Raw genomic sequence first — 19,272 nt, forward strand, 5'->3', positions numbered from 1 at the left:
GAAAGAGAAAAATAGGATGGACTCTACGCCTGTACATAAAGAGACTGAACTAATAAACAAAGTTAAGTCTGGCTTTGGAAAAAAGTTTCTGTTTCCCTTTTGAATTTTCGAAAACTTTGGAAGATGTCTATCTTATCATATGTCTTTGCAATTTCGTTATGTAACCTACACATTCTCCGAGTGGGTGCCGCATTGGCTGACTTTCTTTGAGCTCTCGGTACTTGAAACAGCTCTTTCCGTGGTCTTACCTTATTATATGGTACATAAAAAGGGATTTCTGAAAGCAGCTGAGAGGAGTCTAATGAGTTGTTTAAAAGTTTATGTAAGAATAGTAACTGATGTAAGTTTCTTCTATCCCCTAGGGATTGTACATTGAAGTATTTTTTTAGGGTATGATAAGGAGTATATTTGGGGTAAACGCCGTCTCTTTTCAGTCCTAGGAATCGAAGGAACTTGCTTTGTACATTCTCTATTCTGCTGGTTTCATTTAGGTTTTGTGGGGACCAGACGATTGACGCGTATTCCAATTTCGACCTTACGTAGGTATTGTATAGCGTTTGGAATGTTTCTAATTTCTTAAAGTCGTTTCCCATTCTCATTATAAACCCTAGGTTTCGGTACCCTTCTGCTACAATGCGGTCGATGTGTTTTGGGAAACTGTTATTTTCTTCAAACTGAACACCAAGATCTTTGTAACTTGACACTCTGCCTAACGTGTGACCACTGATTGTATAAGTGTGCGTGTAGGGTTGTTTCTTTCGAGTGAAAGTCATAATTTTGCATTTGTTAAAATTGAGTTTTAGTTTCTTTTTAGCGCACCATTCTACAAGATTTTCAATGTCGTTTTGCAGTTCCAAGGTATCATTATCGTTCGTTATAGACTTAAATATTTTCAGGTCATCCGCGTACAAGAGTTTCTTGGAATGTAGCAGGCATTCTGGGAGATCGTTAACAATCACAAGAAATAGCAGTGGTCCAAGGTTCGATCCTTGCGGGACACCCGAGGAGGTCTGAAATACAGTAGACATGCTATTATCATATCTAACATACTGTTTTCGGTCTTTCAGGTAGGAGGAGATAAGTTTTAAAACACGGGCTGAGATGTTAAGATGGTGAAGCTTTTGGAGAAGTGTATCATGGTCAACAAGATCGAACGCCTTTGAAAAATCAGTTTAAATTACATCAACTTGCCCTTTCCCGTCCAGCATCAAGGTTATAAAGTCGGAGATTTCCAATAAATTTGTTACAATGGATCGTTTAGGTATGAATCCATGCTGGTGAGGGGCCAGTATCGGATGAAGGTGTCTGGAAATGTATTTACATAAGATTTGTTCGAAGAGTTTTGCAGGAGTTGAAATAAGAGCGACTGGTCTATAGTTGTTGATATCAGCTTTGTCGGAGGTCTTTGGTACGGGACACACCTCAGAAAGCTTCCATATTTCCGGGAAAACGCAGGTGGAGAGTGAAAGGTTGAATAAGGTTGAATAAGCGTGGTTATTTCTTGTTTGTTTGAGTTTATTTTTAAGTCCTCACAGAAAGGCTAATTGGGACTGCACCTACATTGATTGATTGATTTCGTATTTTAAGTCCACTATATGCACAGAAACACTAATTGGGACTGGACCTACAGTTTAAAGCGGGATCCGCACCGCTATGTGCGTTCACCGGATGTTATCTGTTTGAAAAATATTTAAGCGTGATAAGTAATTGCAAAATCATGGAGCAATTTATGGTTAGAAATTTATCCCAATGCCGCTTGAAGTGCCAGCCAAGGTTCTTAACCTACAAAATGGCGATCGCAACTCGCGAGTACTCGAGAATACAGGGCGGGCTAAAAAGATTTTACCACATATATGGCAATTTGAAGGGGGGATGAGTTATATGTTTATATGCCTTGCAAGTGATTATTGGAGACATGTGATATTTTTATTTATTTTTTTATTTACCAGAGAATTCCAAATACAGCTTTGGCCATTTTACATTGGAATGTAATAACAATGGAAATAACAAAAATTAACAATGGACGTAACAATAAATAATAATAACATAAACTAAAATACATAATTTTTTTCCCTTCATACTTCACGTTTGTGCATACATATATATGATATAAAGTGGATTACATGTTGTTACACAGTAGCTTTTTAAAACGTGACTGGTTTACAAAAATATCAACTTGGTTTGGTAGAGTGTTGTATTCGCCGGGTAGTCTGTGGAAGAGAGAACGTTGTATTAGGCTTAATCTGGGTTTCTGATACGTGAAAAGCTGAGTGCTCCTTGTGGTGCGGGACGGTACTCGAAAGTGAATTTCTTGAAGAAGGCGAACACTTCTAATGTTCCCATTGGTTATTTTATGGAGAAAAATATGGTCTGCAAGTTTGTGTCTATCATGAGGGGTATGGATATTTAGCATTTTCAGAAGGATGGACTTTTGTAAATGTTTTGTGGATGGAATTCGGTGGCGAACAATGGCCAAGAAGAAATTTAGAACAGAATTTAGTCTATCTAATTTTGAGGGGCATGCCATAGACCAGAACGGAGAACAGTATTCAAGTTGAGGCGAAACGAAAGATTTGTAAAAAGTGCCGAGAGCAGACAGGTTGTTTATTTCAGTGAAACGATAGAGGAGACCCAGCATACGCATGGAACCCTTAGTGACTGCAGAGATGTGGTCAGAAAAGGAGAGTTTCTCATCAAATATGACGCCTAAGTCTTTCTGTGAAGCAACCCTTTGAACGCAATTGTTTTCTATGAAATATTGCGTATTAAATGTGTTTTTCTTTAAGGAGAAGGTCATGGTGGTACATTTCTGAGGATTAAGTTTCAGGTTCCATATTTCACACCACTTTATTAGGGAATCTAAGTACTTTTGCAAAAGTGCTATGTCATTTAAATTTGATATTTTACTGTATATTTCGCAATCATCGGCGAACAAAAGAAGGTTTTTACATGAGTCATAAATATATTCTGGGAGATCATCAAGGTAGAGGATGAAGAGAAGAGGTCCAAGAACACTGCCTTGGGGAACACCAGAAGATACACCTTGATATGAAGAAGAGGTTTCGGAAAGTACAACCTTTTGTTGTCTGTTTCGGAGGTAGTGTTTGAGCAGAGAGAGAAATTTCCCATGAATATTAAAACGATGAGATAATTTGTGTAGGAGGTAGTTGTGGTTTATAGAGTCGAAGGCTTTGGAGAAATCAAGATAAATTACATCCAGTTTGTAACGGTATAATTTGTGTTTTTAAGCTGATTCTCGGCAACATACACAATATACACAACCATACATTTTTGAATCCTTGTCCCGAGGTTCAAAACTTGCAGTACCTGAAGTTCTGTGGATGCTAGTTTAGGCAATAGACACGTACCTCTTCAAATTACAACTTAACGCCCATTTCCTTTTAGATATATATAGGTTTATTCATATTATATTTACAGAAGTTAATTCTTGGCCGTTATTCACAACATTACATTCCGGTGTACCCTGTCCCCCCTTCCCGAAGAGAGTGTGTAGACTCGCGTAGCCACTGGCTCCACGAGTAAAAAAAAATATAACCCTCAGTACCAAAAAAGGTGGCTGAAGGTATGTGTGCTGTGTACCCGGTTTCCCACATGAAATAAACTATTGAAATAATGTGAAAAGAGCAAGTGTGTGTATTAAAAGAAAGAAAGAAAGTTAAAATATCCGCCTATTCATATTATCAAGAGAAGTCTTCGTTTCGCCCCATAGAGAAGAGACACCTCTTTACCTCGCCGTATCGCACCAAAACATCTGAGGCCGACTGCTGCCTTCCCTTCCTTTTATAGGCCCCGCTAATGACCTAAACCGTTACTGGAAACTTACCGCTCCCCAACGGCCAAGAACTCAAACGTACAGGACATAGACATAGGCATACACAATTTATAACATAAAAAAGGATCCAGTAATGATCGCATCATTACATAGTCCCCCCTTCCTGGAGAGAGAAAAATCAAAGTTCTGTAACCTAGAAAAATAATAATAATATACACAATACACTTGTCCGCAGTTTCTGTTCACTACAAACACACTTTCATTAGGTCACACGACACTGACAGTCAATGTTCACTCTAATTTTGTCCACAAGTGTACTTCGAGATCTGCGTTCTTCCCTCAGCACTGGAGCTGGTTAACCCACGTCGATTCTTACCCACTCAGCATCTCTTCCATCCTTCCTCCTGGACCAATTAGGGACAGTCTCCTGGAAATCCATCCAAGTCACCAAGGCTGCTGGTTCGACTCCCGGCAACGCCACTGCTCTGCGCTCCTGCCGAGATCGGAAGACACCGCTTCGACCGGCTTCCACATGAATGGGTCTAAATGGCTCTACATCCAGAGATGTCACTGCTATTCACTGGATTTTCTCACCACCGAACTGCGGCTTCTCGACGAAAATACGCGGTAAAAAAATACGCACTAACTTTGCGTTACTTTTGTTGACTGCGGAACGAAACGTTTGCAGGAGTAGTGTGTGAGGTATCAGAGAGAGAAAATAAATGAAAGATAAAAAATAAAGAAAAGATAGATAAATCCCTATATACAATATTTACAAAAATCCCCTTTTGAAATTAGATCAGAATCTGTTTCTCAGCTTGTAACGCATCTGGGGTACATCTTCATTCTCGTCTTCTGGAGAAGATACGTGCGCTCCCTTCGCTGAATTTTGCCCGGCTACTTTCTTCGCGAACTCAGGCGGCGAAGAATAAGGTTTTAACTGATCGCAGTTGGCTCTCAATATTCTTCCGTCCTCGCTGTGTTTTAGTTTGAAAGTATTTGCCGAAGTTTGCTCAACAATTGCGTGCGGTCCAGAGAACTTCCCCGAGAGTTTACTAGTTACTCTGCGGGCCTTACCAGAGATAGGATGTTCCTTAAGCCAAGCTTTATCCCCCACCTGAAACGTGCATTTGCGGCGTTTCCTATCACAAGCTTTCTTCTTGGCGTCTCCCATCCTGAATTTCGTTTCCTCCTTACTTGACATGAAATCTTGCTTATTCCTGTCATCTTTTAATACGCAGCATGGCTGGCACGACTTACAATACTGGATAACATCTTTAGTTAGGCCTATCCAAGTGTATTGTTCCCTAACCTTCGCTAACGTTTTCAATCTCCCAGGATGACAAACGAATGCATTATCATGCAACGACACGAGAATCTGCGAACGTAGTGAAGTAGGTGCCCATATTTTCCCTTTTCCCTTCTCTTTGTACTTTTCCGTAGGCAAATTTCTCCTAAGAATTCCCTCGTTGTCGAAATACGAAGATTTGGCCTGGGTCTTCACCTTTTCCTTGTACTTCTTCGTTCCTTCCACCTCCTCATTCCTTGTAACCCTCGCTACGTCAGCAAGAAACTTGTCTTTCATTTGCTCGGAAATGAGGGAGGCTGTGTCCAGAAGCCTACGTGGCTCCTCAGAATTGTATTCTTCATTTCCCTCAGTGGCAGAGAATGGCAACAATGAAGAATCTTCCATATCTTTACTTCCAGAGAGACGAACCATGGGCAGTTTTGTGCTCCGAAGCAAATTTTCCCTCTGTTTCTTCCTCATTTGCTTCGCACTTTCTGCAGTACACAAAGCGCTGAAATCTGCAACTGATTTCTGCACAGTGTCAGTCGAACATTCGACACGGTCAATCATGTCCTCAGTTTCGGGGTGTGGTTTGCAATTTCCCATCGTTGCGGTTGCTTCAGTAACAGTTTCATTTCTTTCCATCGTCGCAGTCATCGTCGCGGTTAGCCCAGCTCCAGCTTCCACAGTCGACGTCCTCCCCTGCTGCGAGAACGGAAGCCTCTTTCCCACTTCCCTCTTCTCCGCAGAAAATAAATGAATGACGTTACTGTTCTCAAAACTGTAGCCTCCCTGCTTCAAATGTAGCGATATGCCGGCCTTCCTTATGAACCCACGACCTGCGATAAATCCCGTGAAACAATTGCGCAGAACGACGAATTTATGCTTAAATTTCATCCCATTCAAATGTACAGTAAGATACATTTCCCCACATGATTGTACAGAGCCTACTGCCAAAGAAATATTAATACATTTATTGTTAATCTTATTTCCTTGTTTTTCCAGTTCTCTTGCGAGCTCAACAGACACGGTGCTCACAGACGCACCAGAATCCAAATATAGCGAGAAGTCCTTTCCCTGAACCTTACAGGTGACTAACGGTTTTTTGTCGCCAGAAGTGAAATTTCTGCAGTTACGTATTTCCCTATTCCTCCCCCTGTTTTGCTTTCCTTCTACGTGTGCAAGAACCGGAGTTATCTGTTCTGGTCTAACGGTATCTTTAGAAATGAGACAGGTGGCACCTTTCTGCGGACCATCATACCCCCTTCTCCTCGCCGGTTCTTCTGCTCTCGACGGGGTTCCAAAATTCCCGGAAAGGCTCAAGCGGTTGAAAAGACCCGGGTTTATGGCACTCATTGATACTTCTGTTCCCACGCGGCCGAAAGGGTTTGTTGCCCCCGCGGCTACTAATTGCCTTGCGACACTCCCTGAAGTTGACGCTAGTGGTAAACTGCTATCTCTTAGCTCTGGACAATAGTACAGAGCTTCTGAATACAATCTCTTTTGAATGTCCATAGAATGGGTTTCCAAATCTTTGATTGTTGCGAATGTTCTGTTGTACAAGTGTGTTCTGAATTTAGGATGGGAAAATTTCAAAACGTGCTGGATGACCTCGTCTTCTGTCCCCCGTTTCTCCCTCATTGCGAAAAGCTTCCTGGTGTGTCGAATAAATGCAAGAAGAGACTGGTCTGGTGACTGGTAATTGTTCTGAATGATCCTTGCTATTTCCGAGTCGTAATCGACACTAAAGAATTCTTCCAAGAACGCCTTCTCAAATTCCCTAAAAGTGCCGAATGGTCTCGAAAATCTGAACCAATCTGCAGCGATTTCCTTCAACGAAAGCGGCAAGAATCTATCTAAGAGAAAAGTATCCCCAATTTCCATGATTTCCTGATAATTGCGTAATTCATACAAATAATCGTGTGGACTTAAATCGCCGACGTTTCCCTTAAAGATCGGAATGTTAATGTTGCTTTTTTCCAAGATTTTGCTCATTTTCTCCTCGCCCGTCCTTGCCGAAGTTCCTTGCGTACGGTTTAGAGAAAGTCTCTCAAGTTCCCCAACAATATCTTCCTCAGGCCTTCCTTCCAAGTTCGCATTGCCTAGCAACTTGCTAATGAGCTCCCTGTCTATTTGAATTGCCATTTTGTCTTCTATTATTTTCTTTCCACTTCGCAATAACATATGCCTTCAGTACTTCTCACAAAAAATATCCCGACTATGAGCCCCCAGTATGTAACGGTATAATTTGTGTTTTTAAGCTGATTCTCGGCAACATACACAATATACACAACCATACATTTTTGAATCCTTGTCCCGAGGTTCAAAACTTGCAGTACCTGAAGTTCTGTGGATGCTAGTTTAGGCAATAGACACGTACCTCTTCAAATTACAACTTAACGCCCATTTCCTTTTAGATATATATAGGTTTATTCATATTATATTTACAGAAGTTAATTCTTGGCCGTTATTCACAACATTACATTCCGGTGTACCCTGTCCCCCCTTCCCGAAGAGAGTGTGTAGACTCGCGTAGCCACTGGCTCCACGAGTAAAAAAAAATATAACCCTCAGTACCAAAAAAGGTGGCTGAAGGTATGTGTGCTGTGTACCCGGTTTCCCACATGAAATAAACTATTGAAATAATGTGAAAAGAGCAAGTGTGTGTATTAAAAGAAAGAAAGAAAGTTAAAATATCCGCCTATTCATATTATCAAGAGAAGTCTTCGTTTCGCCCCATAGAGAAGAGACACCTCTTTACCTCGCCGTATCGCACCAAAACATCTGAGGCCGACTGCTGCCTTCCCTTCCTTTTATAGGCCCCGCTAATGACCTAAACCGTTACTGGAAACTTACCGCTCCCCAACGGCCAAGAACTCAAACGTACAGGACATAGACATAGGCATACACAATTTATAACATAAAAAAGGATCCAGTAATGATCGCATCATTACAAGTTGAGAGTTTTCATATATACTGTTGATAGTGTCAGATAATACGATGCTCAAGTTAGTTAAGCAGGAGCTGCCTGGTAAGAAACCGTGCTGTGCTGTATTTATGTATGGAGAGGTGAATTTTTAAAGTCGGTCCTTTATTATTTTTTCACAGGCGATAGAAATTGGTGATAACAGGGAAATGTGTCTATAAGAAGCAACATCATCCTTGTCGCCAGATTTATATAACGGTACCACATTAGCCTTTTCCCATGAATCCGGGAATGTTGCCTCATTGAAGCATCTGTTTAATAAAATAGGGAAGGGAATAGCGAGAGAAGAAGCAGTGTTTTTGAGGAAAATAGTAAAGATTTCGTCAGGACCATTTGCGCGATTTTCAGGCAACGAAAAGATATAATGCTTAGAACTTCTCCCAGAGACGTGGAGAGAGATGTCAGAGAGTGACAGCAAACTGGAGCGAGATTAGGAAGAGAAGAAGCCGTAGTGTTTGACACTATATTTTTAGAGAAAAAGGAGTTAAAGAGATCAGCTCTGTCAGGGCCCTCTGCGTGTGCTGAGTCATGCTTAACTTCGAAAGGTATTCAGGAATTTTTCCTCCTAGAGTTGTTGAGTGACCAAAAACGTTTGGGATTTGATTTGATGTTGTTTGCGATAGCGCCGATGTATTCATATATTTAATTTTTTGCAGCTTTTTACAGTGGCGTCTTAAATCGGTGAAGGTTTTTCGAGTGTACTCGTTAGGAATTTTTTTTCCAGAGATCTCATGCTTTTTTATGTTTCCTAGGGCAAGTAAGATTTCAGAGTCGAACCAAGAAGGAAACTTGCTTGATTTAGTTTTCTTAAGTGGCACGTAATCCTTTATCGCTGCGTGAATTACATCTGTCAGCACGTCACACGCATCCTCCAAACTTTCACTTTCCAGAATCGTCCAGCGATTCGTGGTCCGAAGGGATGAGGTTTCTCGAAGGGGTTACGTGCGCTGAAGGGAGGGAGGAAACCAGTGGCGTGCCCAGGGGGGGGTTTAAAACCTCCCCATTGGTTTCGTCATTTTAAAAAAAAATATTTCATAAATGTGTTGAGTACCAAACCGCCAATATTGTAAAATGTTTACATTTGGCAATGAGAAATGTATTTGCTTCTTCAATTACTTTTGATAATATTGGAGTTGAGTTACAGCAATGCACAGGCATTCATTCATTCCTTAGCACCGAAAAGGAAGGAGAATTTCCTTCTCTCAGTATGATCAAGAAAAGAGCCGTAACCCTTGGAATGCGAACTGAAGGAATCCCTCCTCCCCTTTCTTTCACCCTCTTAGGAGAATTACCCTCCCTTTCCTGTTACGACGGTGCTGCTAACTTCCCTTTTCTTTCTTTTCCCTTCTTATACCATTTATGCCAGCAGAGCAAAGTTCTGTGAGATTTGAATCACTGCAATTAGTAGGCAAAGTAAGTCAAAATCTTATATCGCACCTGGATTCATATTTATTTCAAAATATCAATAATTATAATAATAATAATAATAATTGTTGCAGGCAGTAGCGAAGCATGGTTTTACGAAGGAGGCAAGCGATGTTTTGTACAATAAAATACCGGGAGGAAGGGAGGGGTGAGGGATGCGTTATATAGCCCAACTGGCCCAGTCAGTTTCATAAACAAAATAAAAACAATTAATATGCAAAAATATTATACGATTTACTCTTGTGCTCTTTACAAATTAGATATTTTTTCCAACAAATTTTTAGCCTTCAGTTTATTGAATTTTCTTGTAACATTTGTGAAAGATCTCTTGAATTTCTGCGTAAATAATTTAGCAGTTGCCAACACTACTGACACTGACACTACTGGTTGCTGTCAACACTGGTGACGTAATTTGAGCTGGACAAAGCTGGATGTATGGTTCAGACATTCGACTTCCCGAAACCACAAACACTCGCCCCGTGTCTTTGTCCCAAGTCCTGGTGTTCACTGGGGTTGCAGCGAGTTGCAGTCTGCAAGGTACAGTGGCGTGCCCAGGGGTGGGTTGGTGGGGGTTAAAACCCCCCCCCCCATTGGTTTCGTAATTTAAAAAAATTCAAAACAGAAATACATTTTATTTCATAAATCGCCAATATTGTAAAATGTTTACATTTGGCAATGAGAAATTATTTGCTTCTTCAATTACTTTTGATAATATTGGAGTTGAGTTACAGCAATGCACAAGCATTCATTCATTCCTTAGTCACTGAAAAGAAAGGAGAATTTCCTTCTCAGTATGGTCAAGAAAAGAGCCGTAACCCTTGGAATGCGAACTGAAGGAATCCCTCCTCCCCTTTCTTTCACCCATGATGGCCCTCTTAGGAGAATGACCCTCCCTTTCCTGTTACGACAGTGCTGCTAACTTTCCTTTCCTTTTTTTCCCCTTGTTATACCATTTATGCCAGCAGAGCAAAGTTCTGTGAGATTTGAATCACTACAATTAGTAGGCAAAGTAAGTCGAAATCTTATTTCGCACCTGGATGCATATTTATTTCAAAATATCAATAATTATAATAATAATAATAATAATTGTTGCAGGCAGTAGCGAAGCATGGTTTTACGAAGGAGGCAAGCGATGTTTTGTACAATAGCATGCCGGGAGGCAGGGAGGGGTGAAGGATGCAACAATAGCCCAACTGGCCCAGTCAGTTCATAAACAAAATAAAAGCAATTAATATGCCAAAATATTATACGTTTTACTCTTGTAAAAAGGTAAAGGTAAAGTGTTCCCCTGTGCTTAGCACCACGCCATGAAGGCGTATAGGGGGTGTGGGGGTAACTCTTGTGCTCTTTACAAATTAGATATTTTTTTCTCAACCAATTTCCAGCCTTCAGTTTATTGAATTTTCTTGTAACATGTGTGAAAGATCTCACTTGAATTTGTGCGTAAATAATTTAGCAGTTGCCAACACTACTGACACTGACACTACTGGTTGCTGTCAACACTGGTGACGTAATTTGAGCTGGACCAAGCTGGATGCATGGTTCAGACATTCGACCGCCCGGTATCTTTGTCCCAAGTCCTGGTGTTCACTGGGGTTGTAGCGAGTTGCAGTCTAGTCTGCAAGGTAGCAAGTCGAAGTGGTTGTGTTGTGTGTTACGTTTCTGCGTGTGTAATAGATTTTTGACGTGGAACTAAAGATGGATAGAGAAAAGAGGAGAAATACGTATTAGATTATTTCCAAAAGAAACAAAAAATGGAAGTTGAAGCTTCACCTTCCACAAATAGAACGTCAGAAATGGTCGATTTAAGTTCAGAGGAATTCCATCCGAATTGCGAGAGTGAAACGTGCGAACTTTCAGACTCTTGATATTCAACAAGAAGGCATAACAGAAGATATTGCAAACCTTGTTGCAAAATTATGTCAAGGAACTGTCGAGGTAAGTGACGTTCATTATTTGATAGCAGATATATCCATAGGCGGATTTAGAATTGTTTTTCTGGGAGGCCACAGCATGTGCTGTAAGCATACAATCGTGTGTGTGCAGGGAGGGGGGGTGCCCGCATGTGTATGTCTGGAAGACGTGTGTAGGATGTCACCAATAAACTTTCACAGGGCGAGATAACATGAAGATGAACAAGTTCCCTCAATGATTTCAGGGGCCTCACCGATGGTGGTGTAATCAAAGAGGTCCTGGGTTTGATCCCCTGTGAAGGTGCATTGCACAGTGGTACGTATCCCGATTTAAACTTTAAGTCCAGTCCCGATTAACGTATCTGAATATAAAATGGACTTTACAATCATTTACTTTTTGTTTTGTTCACGAACCCTCGAAAAACGATATTACCTATCTTATAGATCCACCAAGGCATTTGAAACCCTGGCGTCGGAGCAGTGGCACGTATTTTCCGAGGTCCCAGAAAGCTTGGTGCTACTATACAGTGTATATGTATGCAACCACATTATAAAATCACGGTTGCCATGGAGAGTTTTATTATTTTGTAGGAAAGGGATAAAATTTGTATTACGACACGGGATAGACTATATAGGCATCCTATTAACTGTAAATATTCCTTACAAATCTGAATATTTCTCTTGTACAAACGCAACAAATACAATAAGTAATATGTGTGTGCAGTAATAAATTCATTTTCTGAAAGCATCTTTTCTGGCATCAGTGGTCGAAGTAGGGGATGCTGCCTACAGTTAAGAAAGTTTCACAAATCATACCCCCAATTAGAATAATTTGCATATTGAGCATCCTCCACCTACTGTATTGTCTCCATGTTGATCCATACAAGGATGTAACCCCTCGTATCTCCAAAATCGATCAAATATCCCCTCCCTTTTCGGCTACGAATTTCTATTTCGAGCACTGTGTGGCAAGATTTTGTCGGGCTCAGTGACAGATCCTGTGGTGCGGTACTGGGCTTCGGAGGGGAAGGGGGGAGTGGCCCCTTCAACGGTTGGTTTCGCAGTTCCATAACGTTAACATTATACAAAATTCCTCTCCATAGACCTAATATGAAAATGAATATGACACATTAATGACACTGTAGTAGAAAATGTTAATTACTGAAGGGGTTCGTATTTGTTTGTCGACTGTCAAACAAATGTTTTGACCAATAATATAATAATACAATGCCAAAAATGTACAGAATATTTAGCAAAATCATCTCCACAACAAGTACAATGTTCATTAAATTGATGTTTTAAATCCACTTTATGCACAGTGAGGCTAATCGGGACTGAACCTAAAGTTTAAAGTGAGATCCGAACCACTATGTGCCTCCACCGGGTATCGAACCCGGGACACCTTGATTACAAGGCGACGACGCTCCCACTGAAATGAGACTGTGGTATCGTCATCTTGCAGCAATGCAAACACGTCCAGTAAATGCTCTTGAAGCAATTGATATGTGCAGTGAAGCAATATTTCCCTGGGTAAACACGTTTGCGCATATTATGTACAATCCCGGTAACAACAACATCAAATGATAAATCATTCTCAACTTTGAGGCGGTTGAAGACCTATCTTCGACATACCATTTGCGAAGAAAGATTAAATGGGTTAGCTGCTCTGAACATTCACCGGGATATAAAAGTTACTTGTGACGACATATTGTCAGAACTCGCACAGAAATCTCGGTGCCTAAATTTCAGAATTTAAATTGTTGAACTGTGGTACCTTATTTATTACTGTCTTTAAGACATCAAGTAGTCTTAATCTCTTTAATGTTGTTACAATGTTGAGTGTACATATTTTTTGCTTAAAAATTATATTTGAGCAATTAAATATAAAATATTAATAATTTGGAAATATTCAAGCAGGTGCTTTTATATGATGCAATAAAAACATGAAGCATCCATAGCAAATACATTGATTGCGTTCATTGGGGTAAAATCCAAGTATATTAATTATCTAATTTATTACAAGAAATTTGAAATGTGAACTGGAAAATGTATTGGATTCATAACCCCCCCCTTACGAAAATCCTGGGCACGCGCCTGGCAAGGTAGCAAGTCGAAATGGTCGAGTTGTGTGTTACGTTTCTGCGTGTGTAATAAATTTTTGACGTGGAACTAAAGATGGATAGAGAAAAGAGGAGAAATACATTATTAGATTATTTCCAAAATAAACAAAAAATGGAAGTTGAAGCTTCACCTTCCACAAATAGAACATCAGAAAAGGTCGATTTAAGTTCAGAGGAATTCCATCCGAATTGCAAGAGGTGAAACGTGTGAACTTTCAGACTCTGATATTCAAAAAGAAGGCATAACAGAAGATATTGGAAACCTTGTTGCAAAATTATGTCAAGGAACTCTCGAGGTAAGTGACGTTCATTATTTGATAGCACATATATCCATAGGCGGATTTAGAATTGTTTTTCTGTGGGTGGGCACAGCATGTGCTGTAAGCATACGAACGTATGTGTGCAGGGGAGGGGTGTGCCCGCGTGTGTATGTCTGGAAGACGTGTGTAGGATGTCACCCTACCTATATCACCAACAAGCTTTCACAGGGCGAAAGAACATGAAGATGAACAAGTTTCCTCATTGATTTAACGGGCCTCACCGATGGTAATGTAATCAAAGAGGTCCTGGGTTTGATCCCCCGTGAAGGTGTATTGCACAGTGGTACGTATCCCGATTTAAACTTTAAGTCCAGTCCCGATTAACGTATCGGAATATAAAATGGATTTTAAAACAATTTACTTTTTGTTTTGTTCACGAACCCTCGGAAAACTATATTACCTATCCTATAGATCCACCAAGGCATTTGAAACCCTGGCGTCGCAGCAGTGGCACTAGTGTCGCTAGTTAAAGCCACGAGGAAGCCTGTGGTTCACGTATTTTCCGAGGTCCCAGAAAGCTTGGTGCTACTATATATGTATGCAACCACATTATAAAATCACGTTTGCCATGGACAGTTTTATTATTTTGTAGGAAAGGGATAAAATTTGTATTACGACACGGGATAGACTAGGTAGGCATCCTATGAACTGAAAATATTCCATACAAATCTTCTGAATATTTCTCTTGTACAAACGCAACAAATACAATAAGTAATATGTGTGTGCAGTAATAAATTCATTTTCTGAAAGCATCTTTTCTGGCATCAGTGGTCGAAGTAGGGGATGCTGCCTCCAGTTAAGAAAGTTTCACAAAGCATAACCCCAATTAGAATAATTTGCATATTGAGCATCCTCCACCTACTGTATTGTCTCCATGTTGATCCATACAAGGATGTACCCCTTCGTATCTCCAAAATCGATCAAATATCCCCTCCCTTTTCGGCTAGGAATTTCCGTTTCGAGCACTGTCTGGCAAGATTTTTTCGGGCTCAGTGACAGATCCTGCGGTGCGGTACTGGGCTTCGGAAGGGAGGGGGGGAGTGGCCCCTTCAACAGTTGCTTTCGCAGTTCCATAACGTTAACAACATACAAAATTCCTCTCCATAGACCTAATATGAAAATGAATATGACATATTAATTACACTTTAGTAAAAAATGTTAATTACTGAAGGGGTTCGTATTTGTTTGTTGACTATCAAACAAATGTTTTGCCCAATAATATAATAATACAATGCCAAAAATGTACACAATATTTAGAAAAATCATCTCCACAACAAGTAAAATGTTGATTGAATTGATGTTTTAAATCCACTTTATGCACAGTAAGGCTAATCGGGACTGGACCTAAAGTTTAAAGAGATCCGAACCACTATGAGCCTCCACCGGGTATCGAACCCGGGACACCTTGATTACAAGGCGACGACGCTCCCACTGAAATGAGACTGTGGTATTGTCATCTTGCAGCAATGCAAACACGTCCAGTAAATGCTCTTGAAGCAATTGATATGTGCAGTGAAGTAATATTTCCCTGGGTAAACACACGTTTGCGCATATTATGTACAATCCCGGAAACAACAACATCAAATGAGAAAACGTTCTCAAGTTTGAGGCGGTTGAAGACCTATCTTCGAAATACGAAATAGCATTTGCGAATAAAGATTAAATGGGTTAGCTGCTCTGAGCATTCACCGGGATATAAAAGTTACTTGTGACGACATATTGTCAGAACTCGCACAGAAACCTGGATGCTTAAATTTCAGAATTTAAATTGTTGAACTGTGGTACCTTATTTATTACTGTCTTTAAGACATCAAGTAGTCTTAATCTCTTTAATGTTGTTTGCAATGTTGAGTGTACATATTTTTTGTTTAAAAATTATATTTGAGCAATTAAATATAAAATATTAATAATTTGGAAATATTCAAGCAGGTGCTTTTACATGATGCAATAAAAACATGAAGCATCCATAGCAAATACATTGATTGCGTTCATTGGGAAAAATCCAAGTATATTAATTATCTAATTTATTACAAGAAATTTGACCTGTGAACTGGAAAATGTGCTGGATTCATAACCCCCCCCCTTACGAAAATCCTGGGCACGCGCCTGGAGGAAACAATGTAGTCAAGGTTGCTGTTTTTCCGAGTATTGTGCAAGTTGTGCTGGTGAAGTCCGAGGCCATGAATGAAGTAATCCATGAAATACGTAGTTGTCCTATTTGACTTTTGCAATGTCGTGAGTGGAGTCTGTCCATGTGATGGACAGGTTAGTTGTATATATAATTGATATGGCTTACGTGCTGTTATTACAGGTTTGAAAGTGTAGGTTGCAGGTATATAAAAATATACTAACCGTACTACCTTGTCAATACAAAGAACTGAGCACGTGTTTAATTACAAATCTTTCATTATCCTCAATGTCATGATTATTACTTTCCTTATTATTATTATATGTTAAATACGTGGAGAATTTAATAATTTTATTGAACATATCTAACACGTACCGATATTTCCAAGGGGAAGGTATATTATGATTAACCTTGCCATATTAAGCTCTTTGTTTTTGAATCGTTTCTAATAAACGCAAATACAAAAGTATAATGAATATTACCTTGCTGCGAGAAAGTATTCTCTACTAATAAACTTAATAGGAGTCGTCCTGGATTCCATCAACGTAGCGTGAAACATTATTCTGTGCATTCTATTAGTCAAACCTATAGCCTACACCTCGTTGCCGAGCGTGTTCAGTGGTACAATGGGATCCATGAGTATTACCGTGGAAATTGTTCATCACCATTTCGTGCACTCTTTGACCCAATAAGAGCTTCAAGAATTAAAAGAAAATCTGAAAACAAGCTGTTGACAACTTCTGCACCAGCATAAATAAAAATCCATCACTTAAAAACATAGGATGCGAGAGAAAAATTAGGTAATGAAAATAGTTTTTGATAATTTGTACGGTAATACTCATGGATCCCACTGTATATACAAAGGCAACCTAGTCGCTGAAGGATCCGAGTTCTATTCCCTGTCTATAGAGCAAGGAGTGACCTTTGCGGAAGGCACCTATCGTCAACCTCTTCCTCGTAGTGATTACACCTTGGTCCGCATTTTGCAGACTAACGAGGCTCTGGTGCCTACACCAACAAGCAGTATAATCCTCCATGGAGTTGGATATTGTCCAATTCGGCCTGTGTGCCGAGTTCCCCTTTACAGCCTCCCATTTAACTAGGTGTGAAGTCGGCACATTGCATTCACCACCGCACAGGATCAAATGGAAATTCTACCTGGATTATGAAAACTTTGATGTTTACTTTCTCCGGTGACGAATAGCACATGTTTGTATTTTTTACACTTGTTCATGACAAGGATTTGTACTCTGCTCCTGCTTTCTGAATAACCCTGTACTTATCAAGTCGTCTGGTAGCAGTGTCATCTATAAGTACATTTTGTTTTACATTATAGGAAATAAAGCCTAGTTGGCTAAGTGATCTACTTTCGATCCAGCAATCCAAGATCACGGGATCAAATTCCGCCTTGAGCATGGATGTTATCTGTGATTGCCCCTTCATCAATTTCATCTAATCATCACTCATCCACATCTTCACGATAAGTCAAAATGTGATGAAAAGCAAAGCGAAACAAAACAAATATCTCATCTTGGTAAAAGTAACATAATTACTTTTTAAAGTAATGAGTTACTTTTTCAAATGAGTAACTGTAACCGATATACAGTATTTTGGGATGAGGTATATCTGACACTCAGTTACTCTTAAATGGTAACTTTCCAAACACTATCATTTCTCTTAACCAACGAAAACCACAGACTACATTTTGAAATATAATTTCTATTGCTAAAGTTCTTTGCATGTTTCCTGATGAATCGATATAATAATATAATATCCGGCCGATAATCGTCATCCTTGGAACACACACATATACAGGGTGTTACTAAAGTTCGTTTCCAACGCTTACGAGGTGATTCTACAAGTGAAAATAAACACACAAAAAATCATGTGACGAAATGCCGAAAACTGCACCCATTCGGATTTATTGAAGTGGGAAAAAGTGTGAAAATTATGTTTACAAGCAAATATTGGCACAACGGCCAACCATATGACCGCGGCGAAGGGCGTTCCACAATGAAATGTGGCATGGTCTATTCAAAAAAGCACATGGCAGATGTGTGAAGTTGATGCGCAAGGGATTCCCCAAAGGAAGCGAAAGGGTCTGTTGAAGTCATGGGGGTAGGGAAGGGTTTAGCGAGATGTGTTATCCACGGAAAGTGATATGTGGAGACTGACAACTAAGAAGAAAGCGAATATCCGTAGTGGACATCACCATTACGTAGAAAAAACAAAGATGGTGGTGGTGCTGCGCTAGGTTGCATATGTGTCGACATGTTCACTGTGTGCAGAGTGGAGGTGACGAGGGAACCACATCACAGACAATTTTCAAACTGTCTGCCATTAATTTCAACGCAGAGATGACAACGCAGAATCAAGGATTGTCTAGTGCGAGCAAACAACCCCCCCCCCCCCTACGTCTGATAACGTATCTGCGAAGACATTAATGCGTGCAATGAGATCCTCGGCTGACACGACAGGTGTTTTGTCATCTCTGCGTTAATTAGTACTGCTTACTTACCGTGTTATCATAGAACGAAAAATAATAAAATGTATGTCCACAATTGCATAAAAGGTTAAATTAAAAAAAATATATATATAATAAATATCAAAAAGGGACGAACCGACAAAGTGCCCAGCACCCTAACATCAGACCGAAATTCATTTGTGTGTGTGTATACAGGTGGCCAATGAAGAACACTGGATACTCTGCCCGTTCGCCCCCTTCAAACAGTAACTTTCATATCGGGCTTATATATTACATATTGCCTGCAATGTGTTACCATTAAGATGGCAGATTCAAACCTGTCCTACAATTTGTCTAATTGATAAACTGTAAATGTTATTATTTTTTATGTCTCAGGATATTAATTGCAATTAAATTGATACTCCATAATTCATTTTGTAAAACTCATGTTATGTGTAAAACCATAAGAATGTATCGTAATGTTAAATTACGTATAATGATATAATCGTATTTTTTTATTAACTAATATGTTAAGTGTTGTTAATTGTTATAATTTAATGTGATTAATGGAAATATTTGATTTAGTAACTACAGAAAAGTGGAAATTGCATGAAACAACAGTTTTAAACTAATTTAATGTTGATGACTTGAAACTGACGTAAGCAGTATTATATTCGGCTGAGCAGCCAATCAGAAGCCGTGAACAGAGCATGGGAGTGCATGTGTTTTATCAGCTGTTAGTCGAAGCCGCCATTTTGTGGATACATCTCGACTACGATAAGATTTCTGCACCGGAAGTTCGCTGGGTTTGCACTTCCGTTAATCACTTTTTTGG

The sequence above is a fragment of the Lepisma saccharinum genome, chromosome 2, assembly GCF_977018435.1.
Source record: "Lepisma saccharinum chromosome 2, izLepSacc3.1, whole genome shotgun sequence".
Taxonomy (NCBI): domain Eukaryota; kingdom Metazoa; phylum Arthropoda; class Insecta; order Zygentoma; family Lepismatidae; genus Lepisma; species Lepisma saccharinum.